This window comes from Cornus florida, unplaced genomic scaffold (genome assembly GCF_030987335.1).
Source record: "Cornus florida cultivar Cherokee Brave unplaced genomic scaffold, ASM3098733v1 CherokeeBrave_3.0.0_Hap2_Chr03, whole genome shotgun sequence".
Classification (NCBI taxonomy): domain Eukaryota; kingdom Viridiplantae; phylum Streptophyta; class Magnoliopsida; order Cornales; family Cornaceae; genus Cornus; species Cornus florida.
The window spans coordinates 54,042,392-54,062,240 of record NW_026775573.1 but is presented as its reverse complement, the minus strand read 5'-3'; the positions used below and the strand labels follow the sequence as shown (position 1 = coordinate 54,062,240).

The 19,849-nt window shown below is 34.8% G+C and overlaps 1 pseudogene; it reads left to right on the top strand.

Moving 5' to 3' along the window:
- The window catches only part of LOC132301619 (2-alkenal reductase (NADP(+)-dependent)-like), a 105,563-nt pseudogene extending 89,071 nt beyond the window's left edge, over positions 1–16,492 (top strand).
- Positions 16,493–19,849: the final 3,357 nt, after the last annotated feature.

Sequence of the window (19,849 nt, the reverse complement as noted above, 5' to 3'; positions counted from 1 at the left end):
AATTTTTTTTGTCCCTAATAACTAAAAGTCTTGTAGTGGTACCAACAAAAGTTATAGTTTACAATACATAACCATGGCTTGCAAAATGTGTACACTTCACTATAGTTTTGAGACTTTACAAAAGTGCAGCAAAATACAAAAGATAGCAAAATATATATATATATATATATATATATATATATATATATATATATATATATTCCTAGTCCTCATTAAGTTTGAAAAGGGTCTGCGTCTCCTACTTCCTTCCCGAGTCCTGAAAAAAAATTAAATGTAATGGGGTGAGCAATTTGCTCAGTAGGTGGTGCCTAAGACACACCTCTTGTGACCCCGTGAATCCAAACAATGAATAGGATAATAGGAAATAGATCATGTTAAGCCGGGTGAAAATACAACATCAATTTTAAATTCAAAATAAACAATGCCATTCCATGATATGCAATGCCATGTATGTCACTCCCCATTTTCAAAATCATCAATCACTTCACAAACTGTTAATATAACCCGTCATTTGGAGACTTCACAGCGACACAAGAGAAGAATTGGCTACTGTCCTTGACCCTTGGCACCCCCGCGGCGTCATTTGGGGCCCAACTAGCTCAACCACACTAGGGCGATCTCCCTAATTCCCTCTAGGTTATATTAACACCAGGTTTTTCATAAAATCACTTTAATCAAAACTTTGCCCCAAAATCCCTTTTTCATTTAGTTCAAATCATTTTGCCCTTTTTTTTTTCCATGCCCAATATTACGAATGAATGCAAATACTTTGGCATCACTAAGAAAATAAAAGAATTTCTACTACACAATTTAACATGCTTTCACATAGCAAATTTCTAGCAAAATAATAAATACCATGGCATGGAAATTAACATTTGGGTATGTTTTTCATACAATTTAATTACTACACATAATCATATATTTCATTTACAACATTAATATCATTTCTAAAGCAATCAACTTAAATTAAATATGCTTAACAACAAATATTGAAAGAAAATTTACAAGGGAACAAGAAATTGGCAATTAGAAATCCCTAGCTCAAATTAAGCAAAACCCCCCCAAATTTGTGCCCTAAATCTCAAAATTCTCAAGTGCACTAAACTAAGAATTGCTCCGATCAACTTATAGATCTCGTTGTGAGCTTTAATTTGCCGCAAATGGCACTTCAAAATACTAAGAATTGAGAGATAAATCAAGGTTTAAAGTTTGAAGGAAAAAGAAAAAGAAAATAGAAGTTTGAGAGGAAGAGTGAGAGAGCAGCAAGAGAGAATGAGAGACTAAGACCAAGAATTGTGGTCTCATGACCACTTAACAATGATAGTAGGTCCGACCATTTTTCCTTTTTATTTTTCCTTTTCTTTTGTTTTCATTTCATACCACATACACATATAAATACATATTTAATTCACAAACACTTGAAACACATTAAATAAAATAAATATGATGCAAATGGATCCAACTAAAATCCTCAGATGCAACAATTTCTGTAGCGGGTCCCACGCGGAACCATCTGATCTAAAAAACAAAAAATGCAAAAACAGTGACCCTTACATTTCAAAGAGTCCTGGATTCAATTAAATGCTCCAAACAACTCTTGAACACAACCGGCACACTCCATAGTGTCCGGTACGAAAAAAAAAAAAACAAAAGACAAAAATGCCCTTGCCAAAACAAAAAATTCCATAAATTAGAAAATGACAAAATTTGGACACATTACAATCTACCCTCCTTAAAGAGATTTCGTCCTTGAAATCTACCCTCCTTAAGGAGCAGGCTAGAACCACACAGTTTCCGAGAACACCTCACAAAACCCCGAGACTATGAACTCACCGATATTATTGCCTTTGACACCAGACTTGACTAGACAATCACATGCCACTACCACCAAAACCCAATGCGGTTACCCACCTCTCTCTTCATCAAAACACAAGATTAACTAGACTTTACGCCGACTCAAAACGAACATCAGTCTATTCTACACAATCACAAAAAACTCCAAAGCCCGAGAAAAGAACAGTCACCAGACCACCAAAAAGATAATATCTAACCTCAACACATCCTTTAAAAGACACATTAAACCGCAAACAAGGAATGCTATCCATCTCTTAACCAATCTCATCTTCAATCTACACATCCCTAACAGACCGAACACTTGATATCTAGTACGTAGTTACATCACCACATAACCGTACCAATGACTACTAATCACGCTATATGACAATCGTTACACTTAACAACTTCAAGATGATTAAACAATGAGTCCCCTAATGACTGCATAAACATTAGTGACCAAATCAATAAAGCATACAATCCTGCACTCTGGGCACAAATCCTCAAAACAAGATCTTTAATAATCAAACGGCTTAGGCACTTCGTCCCACCTAACACACCTCATCTTCTAAGATAACCCACTTGAATCCATACCACCACACTGACACACGCCCAATACCATACTCTCACTATTTGCGTCAACTTAAAATAGTCATTGAACTTTCACCTAACATTGTGCTAAAGATGGACTGACTTAGGAAAAATGGTTGGCCAGGCCATTCTCAAAATCGATCCGATCTCAATACAGACGTCGTTTCCGTCCTCAGGTCTAAACCTTAAACACAACCCCACATAGTTCTCAAAGTAACCATGAAATCCACTCTCTAAACAATCCATCGCTCTACATAACCTCAACAACTATACAGTCACATACTTATCCTCATTATCTCAATCATACCTCAACCATATAAACATAACAAACAAAATGACAAGGCACCAAATGTCTCAATCATCGATCAGCATCCAAGCTTCCTAATCTTCTCGTAATACCCACATCAAGTAAACAACTCCATAACACCATTTGATTCAATTCTGACCTCGTTAAAACACACAATATGACTATTTCATGTCTGAAACCTCAAAACCAAAGCCAATCATTCTCATTATTCCTCAATGGAATCCCATAATCATTCTCTAGCTGTATAACGTTCGACAATACCAACACCTATCCTCAAAACACTGTTAGAATCAATCACCTATAAAAACATCCAAATACATAAGTCATATCACATCACCTAATCATCCTTAATCTTTCATTCATGACAAATTCCTTGCCACCACCACCAGTACTAGACACTGAAAACATACAATCCCCATTCGATAACTCGTGCCTCATATTCCACCAGTCAAAACCACTCTCAGAACAAGCACTACAAAACCCAAAGACTCCACCTCCCTTCATGGGAGTGAGTCGACCCATCAAAACCTCTACTGATGAACCCCAATAGCATAACAAACCACTCATAGGTCTGTCCACCCACGTACGCGCGCAACTCCTAAATGGAGAATAAGACTTGCGACAATGACATCCTTGCAAGGACTAGAATAAACGAAAAGGGTACCGAATCCCCCTCTCACAAGAGACTAACGACTCACACCTGAGTGCACCCGACAACCTGTCACATGTTATTCATCAATCGTCCAACCATAAACACTCAATCTCACCTGAGATGAAAAAAACTCCTTATGCACAAGGAGAAGAACAAACTAGAAACACATGCGAGACTATGAACACAAACCTAAGCGATCTCGCCACCAATGGACCGTCATACACAGTTAATACCGGAACTCGCATATACTACTCCACAACATCCATGCTAACCAAAACCAATCAAATTAGGGCATGAACTCCCACAATGTACAAACACTAGAAACAATCACTGTACGTTGGACACCATGTTCCATTCTACCTGGGACCCGTCATCCCCCAAATGATAATTTTTACCATAAAATGACACTTTACTACCCATTCCATCTCTACCTTCCCAGGCGACATTGCCTCGATCACCGAGCACATAAGACCCGTGACCTCTGTCATAGCGACCCACTACTCGTCAAAAGAAAAAAAAAAAAATGACTATCTAGTAACATCGCCCTCACTATTCTAAAGACTCAACTATCCACAATTGCCTCAACTGGCACACAATCCCATCACCTACCTATCCGTACACAACAAACAGCTTATAATCTCTAATCTACCCTCAGATCATACCTTAAATTGTCCTGTTCATCAGCACTAAACATCACACCATGATACCATAACACCTCCACTGCCACTCATTCCAATAACAGTTCAAACTTATTATCCCATCGGACCATTAAGTCACTACGAAATGATTTTTCCTCGAACATCCTTGAGATAATATCATCGTAACAAAAGAGCAAGCATAACTCTTGATACTCCCTATAACAACCACTATTTACCACTAGAAAAGAACATCCATACAGCTAAGCCATGCTAACAAATTCTTGAACAAAAATGAGCACAAGATCCGGAATGCTCAACACCCAATTGTCTCCTTAAAATTATCAACGATGCAATCATTCACAAATGCATAACCGACTACTTAAACCACTCTTTCTAATGCGATCTACGTGCCTAACCAAGGAAACTTCACACATTAGGTTTAACATAATTATTTCTCCTCCGCACTGCCTCAGAACACCCTTGGCCCCGACAAAAGTCAAATGGCCCACCAACTAAACCTATAAGATCAACCTCTTTCCAATCATTAATATCACTAGTCCATCTCTTTGGATTCTCAAACAACAAGCACTATCTCCTCGTATTCCAGACGCAACATAAAATTCAACTCCAGTCCACGGCTTCCAAGTCCTAAAACACAATCATTTTGATAACACAACACCTACCGTCAATTACTTCATCCGTAAACAACCAAGCACTCCAATGACCCCATACTACCTGCCTCATTGTGCAACCCTGCACTACACAACTAAAATTGACCATTATACCTAAACTCGAGACTCTCTAGAGCCGTGCCAACCCAAAACCCCGCTTATCGACTGAGCCATGTAACCGACTCACCGAGAATCGATTACCCGTAACACACTCCTATAACAATCCTAAATGAGAATCACTCCTCGACAAACTAGCCTCTAGAACAAACTCCTACAAAACCATAAAATGATCTACATCCCGCAACCAGTCCTAAATCACCATAGACCTGCAGAATCCAACAAGTTTCTACGACTGTTAAAACCAACACACTTCCTTAAACCATTCTAAAATGCTCCAAATACACATTTACAATCTATAAACTACATTCGTGGCTCAAACAACCCCCGTCACACCTACCACGATCGGTTTGATAAGAACCTCCACACCAAATTATGACCCAAGTCACTTACACCAACCTCTTATGGTCATACCAAAACCCTCACTCGCATACCTGACCTCCACAGTCACCAGAACCCACACACCAAAGCATGAAACTCACACACAACACAGTCACTATGCCCTGAAATACAACCTGTTTGAGGTCGTGCTATAAGCACTGTACAAAATGCAACAAAAAGATAAAAATAGCTACACACCAACTAGCTCAATCAACGAATTAAAAAACCAAGCCATCCGTTCGATAAGAACTGGCACCCAACCACCCTGGAGTAACCGAGCTCCTCGCCAACTCTAGTCAAAACTCACACAACCATCCCATGCTCGACCGCATAAACACATAAAAATATAGATATGCACGTATACTAAATAAACGAAACCACAACACCATGCTCTTTACTTGTCACATTATCATAAAGAAAATTGCACTAACCGTACCTACTTCTTGCCACCATCGTATATGTCATATTTTCTACCTTATCATATATGGCATGCTTACAGTTAACATAAACACTTCATTTACATGTATCAACAATTTAAACATGTATGCACTTAGCAAAAAGGCACGCCCTTCAAAATAATAAATATTTAAACAAGTAACAAGTAAGCATTCTTCTTAAGCAGTTAAACACTTTAACACATAGGCACATTAACGATGCAAGTCAACTCTATACCCTATCTAGGTAAGCCACTACCCGTCGTCCGAAAGGTATTCGAACCTAAGGCTCTGATACCAAACTTGTAACGACCCTAAATTGATACCAGTTAAAAAATAAAATAAAATAAAATTGGCATGACCTCTACTAAAAAGGGGCCTACAACAACCTGCTTAAATAAATAAATAAAATGCAATAGCCTTTTTTGGCCCTTCAAGACTTATCAAACCTATTCCAACACACAATATAAAATATATATATATATATATATATAATACATTCCCAAAACAACGACATCAACAACCTCCTCAAAATGACCCATCATCATCATCAAATTCAACACAAAATATTTACGAAGTCTTGTTTCCCTTCAAAGTACCAACAAGAGTTATAGTTTACAATACATGACCATGGCTTGCAAAATGTGTACATTCACTATGGTTTTGAGACTTTACAAAAGTGCAGCAAAATACAAAAGATAGCAAATATATATATATATATATATATATATATATATATATATATATATATGTATTCCTAGTCCTCCTTAAGTTTGCAAAGGGTTTGCGTCTCCTACTTCCTTCCCGAATCCTGAAAAAAAAAATTAAATGTAATAGGATGAGCAATTTGCTCAGTAGGTGGTGCCTAAGACACACCTCGTGTGACCCCGTGAATCCAAATAATGAATAACACAATAGGAAATGGGATCATGTTAAGCCGGGGGGAAATACAACATCAATTTCAAATTCAAAAAAAACAATGCCATGCCATAATATGCAATGCCATACATGTCACTCCCCATTTTCAAAATCATCCATTACTTCACAAACTGTTAATATAACCCATCTTTTGGTAACTCCACAGCAACACGAGAAAAGGGTTAGCTACTGTCCTTGACCTTTGGTACCCCCGCGGCGTCATTTGGGACACAGCTAGCTCAACCACGCTAGGGCGATCTCCATAGTTCCCTCTAGGTTATATTAACACCACGGCCCTTTGGTGACTCCGCCGCAACCGAGTTTTTCATAAAATCACTTTAATCGAAATTTTGCCCCAAAATACCTTTTTCATTTAGTTCAAATCATTTTGCCCTTTTTTTTTTTCTATGCCCAATGTTATGAATGCATGTCACATACTTTGGCATCACTAAGAAAATAAAAAAAAATTCTACTACACAATTTAACATACTTCCACATAGCAAATTTCTAGCAAAATAAAAAATACCACGGCATGGAAATTAACATTTAGGCATGCTTTTCATACAATTTAATTACTACACATAATTATATATTTCATCTACAACATTAATATCATTTCTAAAGCAATCAACTCAAATTAAATATGCTTGACAACAAATATTGAAAGAAAATTCACAAGGGAATAAGAAATTGAGAATTAGAAACCCCTACCTCAAATTAAGCAAAAACCCCCAAATTTGTGCCCTAGATCTCGAAATTCTCAAGTGCACTAAACTAGGAATTGCTCCGATCAACTTGTAGATCTCGTTGTAAGCTTTAATTTGCGACAAACGGCACTTAAAAATACTAAAAATTGAGAGAGAAATCAAGGTACAAAGTTTGAAGTAAAAAGAAAAAGAAAATAGAAGTTTGAGAGGAAGAGAGAGAGAGAGAGCAGCGAGAGAGAATGAGAGAATGAGACCAAGAATTGTGGTCTCATGTCCACTTAAGAATGATAGTGGGTCCCACCATTCTTCCTTTTTATTTTTCCTTTTATTTTGTTTTCATTTCATACCACATACACATATAAATACACATTTAATTCACAAACACTTGAAACACATTAAATAAAATAAATATGATGCAAATGGATCCAACTAAAATCCTCAAATGCAACAATTTCGGTAGCGGGTCCCACGCGGAACCGTTTGGTCCGAAAAACAAAAAATGCAAAAACGGTGACCCTTACATTTCAAAGAGTCCTGGACTCAATGAAATGCTCCAAACAACTCTCAAATACAATCGGCACACTCCACAGTGTCCAATATGAAAAAGAGCAAAAGACAAAAATGCCCTTGCAAAAACGAAAAATTCCAGAAATTGAAAAATGATGAAATTTGAACACATTTCAAATCTCTATTCCCTACCAACACCTTTACCTTTAATTTTTAAAATTAGTATCAATCTACAATAATATTGAAAAAACATACTTTTTATTGCCACCAAATTTAGCAAGTTTTAAAAATATTTAACAAGTTATCAGAATTCAACCAATTGAAATAAAAATAAATATGAAGGCTTCACAATTTTTTTGATTAGGTGAATTCATGTACCATATTTTAATAGATTATTTAAATTATGTACTGTTGTGGCTTGAATTTGATGTCATCGCATTGCGACCCATTTATGACTTGACTAATGCAATCCGTTTATGACTCGACTCCCCCATTAAATCCCAATAAATGTTTTGACTTATTTTTACTTATGGGTCGTGGGCCTAAATATTAAGAGACATTAAAAATCACAAAAAAAAAAAAAAAAAAAGTGTGAAATTGAGAGTTAAGGTTTGGTGGCTGAAACTTGTAGTCTCCAGATTTTTGCATAGTGAAAACTTTCACCAGATCTTCACCATAGATGTAGGCTTTGCCGAGTCACACTAAATCTTTATGTTCTTTGTGTGTGGTATGTTTATTTTCTATTGTGTGTCATGATTGTTGCTCGGATTTGTCACTTTGTCGTAACAAGATTGGGATATATTAGTACATGCTCTGTAGAGATACATAATTTTTTAGAGTTCAAAATTGGTTGATTTAATCTTCTAAGGAAATATCAAAAGGATCAATCACATCGCATGCACGTTCACTCGATTGACATAGTGCAGGTTCTGAAAGACTTAAACTTGTGTATATGAATTTTCATGGTGAAAATATTACAGGTGATAATTGGGTATGGAGTAGCAAAAGTTTTGCATTAAGGACACCCAAACTTCAAGAAGGGTGACATTGTTTGGGGAACAACTGGATGGGAAGAGTACAGTTTCATTATGTAACCTGATTCCCTTTTCAAAATTGAACATACTGATGTACCTCTTTCATACTATACAGGAATTCTGGGTAAATATGTAGCCTTTTGCCATTAAAATTTAAATATTTGCAACTAATATAGAACTAATATGATCTCAATGAGTCTGACATAATGCCAAATAAACTGATCTCATTTAAGGGGATACATGCAGTCCATTGTGTATGCCTATATGACAATCCTTGGAATTTCTTCTTGTAGCAAAAATTAATGAACTGTAAAAGAAAACAATCACACAAATAAGAACATGCAAATTTATGTGGTTCACTTAAAACTTGAGTTAGGTTTATGAAGTCACCAGGATTTCACTATGATGAAGTACTGCAAAATGAAACAGAGTTCAGAATGATTTTCCACAGCCTTACTATACTCCTATAAAATTAGAGTTACATAATAAGTGTGAAAATAAAATAACACCCAACCAACTTACACATATGCACCAACAATTACCCTTTATAGGGACTCAAACCCTCAAAGTTCCACTTTAAAAGTAGAATACTAAAATTTTGGTTAATTGCAAATATGTCAGTAGTATCATATAGTATTAGAATTAAATGCATCTTTCTCATAGTTATCTCATTAATATTTCTAATGCCCCATCTAATTTTTGTGCATTTGTTTCTTATTAGGTATGCCCGGAATGACAGCTTATTTTAGTTTTTATGAGATTTGTACTCTTAAGAAAGGAGAATATGTGTTCGTCTCTGCAATATCTGGTGCAGTTGGTCAGCTCGTTGGGCAGTTTGCAAAGTTGATGGGGTGCCATGTTGTTGGAAGTGCCGGAAGTAAAGAAAAGGTGAGTCTTGTCTATGTACCATTTCATTCTTTCACTAGCCATTCTCTGATGGATGCTTCAATTACATATTTGACAGTCTTCATTAATTAACAATGGGTATCCTCATCCTGTCACGTATGTTGTATTGTCATTCAAAATTGTGATTGAATCAATTTCCCTGCAATGATTCGCTTTCTTGCTTGATTGTCTTTGCCATTGGTTCTTGACATTTTTCAATGAATAATTTCAAAACCGCATATAATCCTAATATTGAACAATTTTGTATTTCTCTTCCCACTGCACTGCCGTACAATTCATGGACCTCAAATTTTTGTCATAATATGTGCCTCTCATTTAGTGAAAATATTGAGGTTTTGTTTGAATTACTAATTTAAAATGATAGGAATTTGAGTTTCAATTGACAAATATTGACTATTAAAGTAAAACTGGGAGAGATGGGGATAGGATAGAGTAGTAGTAGTAGTAGTAGGTGAATTACCAACTTGTCTCTATGCAACGAATGCTTTTATGGGACGAATTCTAAATAACTTCCTTCATTTTGTTTATTTTAAATACACCAAAAAGCTCTTAAACCATCCATGCATATTGATGAAATCCAAATCTTAGCTACAACGCTGAATGACCAAATAGAAATCTATTTGTTTAAAATCCATCAATCAGAAGTTAGCCTAATAGACATTAGCTATTAGTGTGGATGGAAACTTAATTGCTAAAAACTAGATTGACAAATTTCAGAAGGAATGAAGTATCCAAATGTAGATCTTTTAGCTTCACTAAATTTATTCATTATGGATTTATTTTTTTTGGGCACAAATATTGTGGTTAGATGATTCAATTATTCTCAACAGTATCTAACCTGCTAGTTTCGCTTTTATTTTGAGTAAGGTTGATCTGCTGAAGAACAAGTTTGGTTTTGATGATGCATTCAATTACAAAGAAGAGCATGACTTGGATGCAGCTTTGAAAAGGTGGGTACCTTTATTTTGCACATTGAAGTCCAAAATATTGCTTTAAAACTCTAAGGGTACGAGACTGACACACGCGCCTTTTGAGTTTGTCATTCTTTTTTGTGTTGTAAATATAATTCTTATTGGAAGTCCATCATTCTGTATGAGATTCAATCATCAACACCACAATAACATTAAAAGACGAGATCATCATTACTTTAAAAAGAGAGAGAGGCGTGATTTCTCAAACATATACCATCAGTTGTTACAATTGCTGTTATCTGGTTCAATGGTTAGCCTACATTTTTGTGCAAAAGTACAGCACCCTTTATCTCACAGAGAGTCCCAGAGCTATTTCATCCCAATTCTCTTTGTGCAGAAGTGCTTCTAACATGAACTGTATAAGAAAATTATATTATTCTATTGCCAGGTACTGTCCTGAAGGCATTGACATTTACTTTGAGCATGTTGGGGGAAAGATGTTGTGTGACGACCCTAGTTTTTAGGCCAGCGTGTCCTGTGATGAACCGTAAGGATGATCCGATAACGGATCCGAAATGCGGAAGCGAAAACAGAAAACAAGACTCTAAGAAGTCAAAGTGACCTTCCATGAGGTCGTGGAACTCAATGAGAACTGATGCAGAAGCAAAAGATCAAAAATATGACAAATAAGCCCCCAGGGGTAAAATAGTCATTTCTAAAAACTATAGATTTGGGTGCCACCGAGTACACCGCTGGAAGGACAACGAAAAACTAATCAAGATGGACTTAAGAATCGCATCATTCGGAGTCCGAACGAAAAAGAAACGGCATGACGAAGAAAAACGAGCACTTAAGGCAAAAAGGGTAAACTGGTAATTATTCAGGAAGAACCGGGTGCAACCGAGCATACCGTTGGAAAGACAGTGAAAAATTAGTCAAGTTCAAAAAAAAATTCACTTGAATCAGAGTCCGGATGAAGGAGAAAAGCCCAAAAGAATAATTGACGTCGCGGCGGCCTAACGAGGGGGCCATGACAGCCCCCATGTGTGCCCATGCGCACACCCATGCATGCCGCGCGCGCGCTGGGCGCACACACGGCTGCCAACAGCCCAAAAGCTGCTATGTGTTTTCTTTTCAAAAAAAAAGAAACAGAACAGAGGCAGAATTTGGAGGCCTAGATGAATTTTTTTGCAAAAACACAAAGAAGAAACCCCCCCTCAAAATTGAGTTTTCTACATGATACATGAGAGAATTCAAAAAAAATGCAATGTAGAATGCCCGAAATGCCCCTCCATGAAATCTGGTCATGGAGGTCCAAAAAGCTGCTAAATTGAAAAACTGAGAGCTGAACTTCGTAAGCGATTTCCGATATCAAGACGACATTTTCTGGAAAAACACGGAAAAGAAACCCCCCCTAAAATCATGTTTTCTATTCAACCATATTGAAAAAAGAAAATAAAACCACAGTAAAAAGTCTATAATGCCCCTAGATCAGAATATGCAAAAAAAAAAAAAATGAGAAATGAATTAACAAGAGGCTCAAATCACCAAGGATGAGGTTTTATCCGGAAACGACCATACACGCAAACGTAACTTACCTATTAGGACGTGCTACAATGGTTCACGACTTAAAAATACCACCGATGCAAAATCCGACCCCCCAACGGGCAAAAAGGCAAAAATAAAATTTGGAATGAAAACTCAAAATCCAAAAATACAAAACGGGGTCAAATGACCATTTGGCCCTTGGCCACACTTCAAATATGATTTATAAGACCCTATAAAAGAATGAAAACGGAATTCCCACACCCGATGCAACTATGGTGAACCAATGACTTGTGATTTTCAAGATTTTCACAATATTTCATGAAGTTAAAAAGTACATAGAATACAATATAATGGTCATTGGCCTCCGGCCTCATCTCATACATATCAAATACATTGAAAGGAGTGTACTTAAGTACGCATTACATACATGGAATCAAATATACATATTTTGACATATAAGTCTACAAAATGACATTTCATGCTAACATTTGCATGAAATGGAAACTTGAAAGCTACACGACATCCAAGGAATGCTAAGCATCACGAACCAAGTCTTCGTACTTGAAATATGCCCCAGTAACGTAGGGGTGAGCAACATAAAGCTACTCGTAGGAGATGAGCATGCATCGACCTAGTATTTTACAATTTTATCACCTTAAGGTGAAACATGTCAAAGGGGCTCATGCCACCTAACATCTATGTCAAAGTGAGACTCAAGGCGCATCCTAAGCTATCATGGAGCATAAGCAATAAGAATCATGATACATATACACATATGAAACAAGTCAAGTTTGGGATAATCCAAAGAACACGATAAAAATTATACACGGAATCAAGAATAAGGCATAATATCTATGCAAGTATACAAGGATGGAACATTCCATATAACATGACAATAAGTATGCTTGGACATATGTTAACAAGAATTACATTATCGATGCAATTAACATGACAAGGAGTATACTTGAAATCATGAATGGGGCATAATATCTATATTCCAATTGAATCTATAGGATCAATCCTAAACTACATTAGAACATCAAAACACAAATTACAATTTCAATGCCATCTAACCAACATTAGAACTTCTAATACAACGCGTAAAGTATGATTTCTCTAAGTTAACATCTTGAAACTTAAAATGGGAAATCAACAAAGAAACAACAAGTCACAACATCATCTAGTTATCAACTTGAAATGAAATGCGAAATCAAATAAAGTGGATACTTGGACGTCACGTCGGATCAAACCGACAATGTGGTTACTTTAGGGTTACTAGCCCATGGGTAACCTCCTTATGTGCGCACTAGACTATATAAAGGGACTATCCCCCGTACTAGAACCACGTCCTAGCCGTAGCCAAACAACGACATCCCCAAGTTTCCAAAATCAACGAATTGTGTAACAACGTATATATCAACATATATGTACAAGATAATCAACTATCTACCATGCACAACCAAATTTGGAAACCTATACAATACATGCTCTAAGTCCACAACTAATATGATATGATGGATGTCGAATCTTCAGTGTGCGATTCGTTATACGCTATGCATGAAAGATGTTAAATACGAAGTGTGCAAATCATTACACAAGGTAACAATATATTTAATAAAGAAAACATATTCTCATGAGTATAAACATAGCAACTATGTTATCCAATGCTCAAAACATAACCAAGTGAATATACAACAAGTCCAAGTCCATGATTTGAATATAGAAACCACTTCTAAAACACAACTAGATCATGGAGCAAATTGATAGAATTTAAATAGATAAACACAATTAAATTCTCTAGATTCTGATTCAATTCCAAATAACCTCAATTTAATACATGTTAAAGGATATGGCATGGTCATCACCTATATCCATTCTAAAACTCAATTAGGTTGTTGGAACAACAAAGTAGAACTTTAATTAAATCATGCTAATTTAAATCACAAGGTTCTAAAACAACTTCTAATAGTCCCAAATTAATATATGCTAGTAAACAAGTCATGATCAATACAATTATCAAGTTAAAAACTTAATTAAGCTAAGGGGACCATTAAATAGATTTTAATTAATTCTTTTAGTTAAAATCCCTAGATTTTCAAACTTAACCAAATGCTCTCAATTTAACATATCTTAGAGAACATGCTAAAGACTAATGTAATATCACATTACAAGTTTATTTCATTCAATTTACGACCATGTGAATTAAACTTTCACTAAAGTTAAATATAAAATAAAAGTTGCAATTCTCATGCAATTAATCCCAATTTAATATACGTGAACAACCATACCAAAGTCTAATTTTCTAGCATGCCACAAATCAATTCCAAGTTGTATATCACCATGAGGATTAAATCTTAAACAAGGAAATTAATTAAATGAAAGGTTTCAAAACCTCACCAAATATTCTAAATCAAATATATGTGAAGCTATATGGCATGTAAATCAAGAATATCAAGTCAGAATTCAAATGGAGTGAATAGTGCACTCGGGGCAAATTAATTAATCAAGTTAACTAATAATTACTAATTTTTCAAAACAATTCCGATTTCTCTCAATTTAATCTATGTTGAAGAGCATGCTAGGGCCTAATATAATATGCTAACACATACTGATTTCAAGCTAGTTAAGGTCATGTGAATTAATCTTTCACCTAAGATAAATATTAAATAAAAGCTTTAGTACTTATTTAAATGCTCTAATTTTAATACATGACAATGAGCATATCATGGGGCAATGTAATATCATGCTACATATTTAAACCAAGTCACGAGCAACTGAGAAAATTAGATCCCGTACAAGAAAAATAAATAATAAAATCTCTAAATTTTATATTTAATCATGCAAACAAGTAGTATAAGCATCACAAGCATGCTATATAACAATAATTTAAACCTAGAACATCCCCTACCTCAATTTGAGATGAAAATCTCAAATCCTCACCGAAACGAAAGTGCTCCGAATCCGATGATACCGAGAGGTTTTGTCGGGGACTACCCCGGGCACAAGAATCCGCAAGAAGCCCCATGATAATCTCAAGTTGACTCCAAACCCGAACTCAAAAAATCATCGAAAATGGATTCTAATAAGGGCATAAGATGCGCGGCGTCAAGACAAACATTAAACGTTAAGTCCGAAGACTTTTCATCAAAGAAAAGTGAACCAAAAGAGGAGAGAGAAGATGGCAGCCATGGAAGGCAATGGGATCTGGTCCAGAACGTGTGGGGAAAAAGAGGAAAATTATGTTTTAATTTTTCAAACCCCCTATTTATATAAAATCACAAAAAGGGCCCCGCCGGGTCTGGAAAAGTGGATTTTGAGCAGACGCGCTCAAACGGTAAAACTCTATAAATGAAAAAGATTCAAAATGATTAAATATGAGTAATGGAAGAAACGGCGTCAAAAACTGAGTCCCGAACAGAAAGTTATGCCCCGAACAAGTTCGGCGGCAACTAGAGCCAAAAACTCTGAAACTGAAGAAAAACGACCAGAACGGAATTCTAAGAGTCCACGACTCGACGAAATGTGAAAATGAATCCCGTATGAGGATCCAAGCTCCAAATGAGACATTTTGCAATAACTTTCGTTAACTGCACAATAACCCCTACAAAAAGGGTTAACTGCGAAACTGCCCCAGAATGAAAATATCTTCCAAAAGATATTTTCTTAGATACCCCTGAAATAAAATATTTTCAAAAGATATTTACGAAAAACACCCCAAGAAATGAAAAAGATGCTAAAGAATTGTGCATCCATGCCCCTGTGGGCACCGGGAGCAACCAGAGTACTTTCTTGCAAAAGTAAATATACGTATTTCGAGGAAACCACTCAAGATGAAGGCATGTGAAGTCAAAAACCAACTCCGAGCATGAGAAGTGAGGTTGTGCCAAAAACTGACAAACGGAGATAAGACAGAATAGGAAAAAGGACGAAATAGCGCATAGTGTCGAAAAACGAAAAATGTGAAAATGACTCGGTCCTCAAAGGAAGTTATCAATCCATAGAAAAGAGTCTCAGGAACCAATTCTGAGCACTCGAGATGACACTAAGCGACACAAAACAGAGCTCAGAAAAGAAAATTAAATGAAAAAAATTCATTCGTAAAATTTCAGGAAAAAGGAATGGAAGGCAAATGACCGGGTCGTTACATGCTGGGCGCTGTGCTTCTCAACATGAGGGACCGTGGTAGGATTGCTGGCCACGGAATGGTCACAGAATACCTAATAAATAATTTAGATATCTACCCAAAGCAGAAAAGTAAAATACAATGTTGTTCAAAGGCAAATACACGGAATTTCATCTGTGCTGTCTTCTCTTCTTGGATACACTACTTGGCCTAATTTCTTGCACAATATCAAGCAAAACTACTAGTGAAGTTTAATAAAGAAATTATAAAAACTCCCTCTTTAGTAATGATCCCAAAATCTGTAATTTCTCCCCCTTAAAATAACATTTATCATCTCCCCCTTTTTGTGACAAATTGACAAAGCATAAATTTCAGAAAAGAGAATTAGATTTATACATTCAAATATGTCATTAAAGCATATAAAATATCCAAAAAGTAATGACCATATTAACAAAAGTAGTATGACGTCATGATGCATGAATAAAAAGTCAGCATCATTATATAACAAAAAGTCAGAAAATTCATCAAATCTAATCTTCACCACTATCCACCTCATTATCCTCATCCTTATCCTCATCTCTAGAATACTCATCACCATCGTCTTCTTCATCTTCATCCCAGCTCTCATAGACGGATCTGGAGGTGCAAGCCTGTAAACATCCTCTGTAGGAACCCCTGGCTGCTATCATCTTTTCTGTCCCATTTGTAGCTTGAGATCTAGAATCTCAACCATCATCCTATCAAACATCGAAGTCTATGTAATATTTCTGTTTTTCATCATTTTTCATTTTCTGAAATTTTTTGATTTGTTGGGGGCATTTTCGCCTTTTCTCGTTTTATGAACTAGACACTGTAGAGTGTGTCGGGTATATCCAAGAGTTGGTTGGGACATTTATTTGGGTTCAGGACTTTTAAAATTGCAAAGGTTGTCATTTTGGAATTTTTTTCATTTTTCTGGCCGAACGGTCCCGGATGAGACCCGCTACTGAAATTCTTCAAACAAAGTACTAGAAATCATCAACAAATCAAATACAATGCAAGGACGTAAGTGTTGAAGTATATGCAGTAAACTTGTGAAGTTACGTGGTTGTTTTGGGTGCTAGAAAAATCAAGAACCAAGCCACCTTGTGAGTGACACGAGTGATGAGCATTTAAGAACTTTTTCTTTTACATTTCAGTACATACTCTCCCAAACAGCTTTGTCCAGATTCCAACCCCCAAAGGGGTTCTCTTGTCATTTCACGCATCTAATTCTCTGTTTTTTTTATTTTTTATTTTAACACAACTACAAATCAAAAGGGTAAAAGTAAAACAACAATAATACATCATCTGCTATAAATAGAGCAATTCTGGTCCAAACAAATTTCATATATAAATATCAAATGTACTGATTATACACACACACACACACACACACACACATATATATAGAGAGAGAGTGTGTGTGTGTGTGTGTGTTGTAAGATTATTTATTTAATTGTGGCCCATATGATTTGAATATGTGACATATTATTTGGTGGTTAAATAAAATAGATATCAGATTAATATTATATTATTTGGTCAACTTATAAATTACCTTTTTGGTAATTACTTATTGGAGAATTGTTTTCCTTTCTTGTTCTTTATTTTGATGGAAAGTGGAATTAGGTTATTAAAAGGAAAACTGGTCATCTCTTTGCCTTTTTATAAAAGTGCATATACTCTATCAATTATGTACGATTAATGATACAACACATAAAAGTTTTATGTGTGCAAAAGGACAAGAGAAAGAAACCAGTTTTCACCTTTGCCTGTTGATCAAAGTTGCAGATTAGTTTATGATTAAAGGATCTAGACGTTGGATTTAATCTCAACAAGGTTTGATATGATGAATCGAGGTATTTATATCTAACCATTTAATTATGCATTATAGATATGTGAAAATTATGAAGTTCTAAGATATGGGATTCATGTAAATTTGTGATTAATGGCTTAACACGAATTACTAAAGTTTACATGTGGTATCAAAGCTTGTGGTTTAGGAACTCGTTATTTTCCACTAAAGTTTGCATAAATAATATATATATATATATATATATATATATATATATATATATTAAAATTAAAATTAAAATTAAAATTAAATAATTAAATTTGTTTTGGAATCGTGGGTGCATAATGGATTAGTATGATGGATTAGTTGATCAATTTATTTTGGTTTGCATGATCGATTTTTGAGCCTGTAAATTGATTTCTTATCCTTACTGAATTGTCTGATAGTTGAAGTATATGTATAAGTTTGTTTGTTTTTTTTTTTTTTTTTTTTTTTTTATTCCATGGATGACTAGAATAGAAATTAGAATTGAAATAGTTGGTTTTGCTTTTTGCATAAATCGAGGTGATGAATTTTAATGCTAACTACTGGTTTTTATACAAACTTATATATATACTTGTTATCATATATCATTAATTACATATATGATAAATTAATGGAGAATGATTTATTTTATTGTAGAAAATTAAATTTCTGGAATAATGTGTGAGTTTAGAAATTTAATTTAATTTTGTTAGACATATAAATAAATAATTATTTTGTATCCAAACATACATACATATTGGAGAATCAATTTTAAATTGATTCAATTATGATCTTTAAGTCCAAAAATAAAAATAACATATTTTATTATGTATATAAAGTAAAAGGATATTTTTTATTGAATTTTTGAATTATTAAGTTTCTGGGATCGAACCTACCTAAATTTGGATCGATCAGTATAAGTATGTGTGTATAATATTAAATGGATAAATTAATGATTAATTAGTTACTAGCTAATTTAATATTCATATTATGTGAGGGTTTGTAGCTACCAAAGTGGTCTAACCATAATGGTCGATGAATATTAATTTTAGTAGTGAATATAACTTAATGATGAATTAATCTCTGTCTAATTTAATATTCATATTATGTAAAGATTGGTAGCTACCAAAGTGGCCCAATCATAATAATTGATGAATATTAATTTTTGTAGTAGACATAATTAATCATAAATTAGTTACTATCTAATTTAATATTCATATTATGTAAAGATTGGTAGCTACCAAATTGGCCTAACCATAATGATTGATGAATATTAATTTTAGTAGTAAACATAATTACAATATTTCATGAATTAAGATACTTATTATTTTTTGTGATATTCATAAATATTGAGTTTATTTAATTATGAGAAATAATTCTCTAAAGGGAATTGATTCTCAAGTGATTAAATGAAAATTAAGGGATTGCATGTATTTATTAATTAGGTAGATATACAATATCCAAAGGTAACTTATAAGTTGAGTTCAAAATTTTGACGTGCTAAATCTTGATTTAACATTTTAAATTGAGAAACCTACTGTTATTACTGATAAAGATAGTGAAGGAGAAAAGATTCTCTATAAAGTTTGGGAGAGATCGAATAGATTAAGCATTATAGTTATGTGAATAATTGTTTCTCATAGTGATAGCGCTAAGGAATATTTTGACTAGAAGAATGTTTTCATATTGTAGATAAATATCTAAAATGAAAATTATTAATTTATATCACTACTA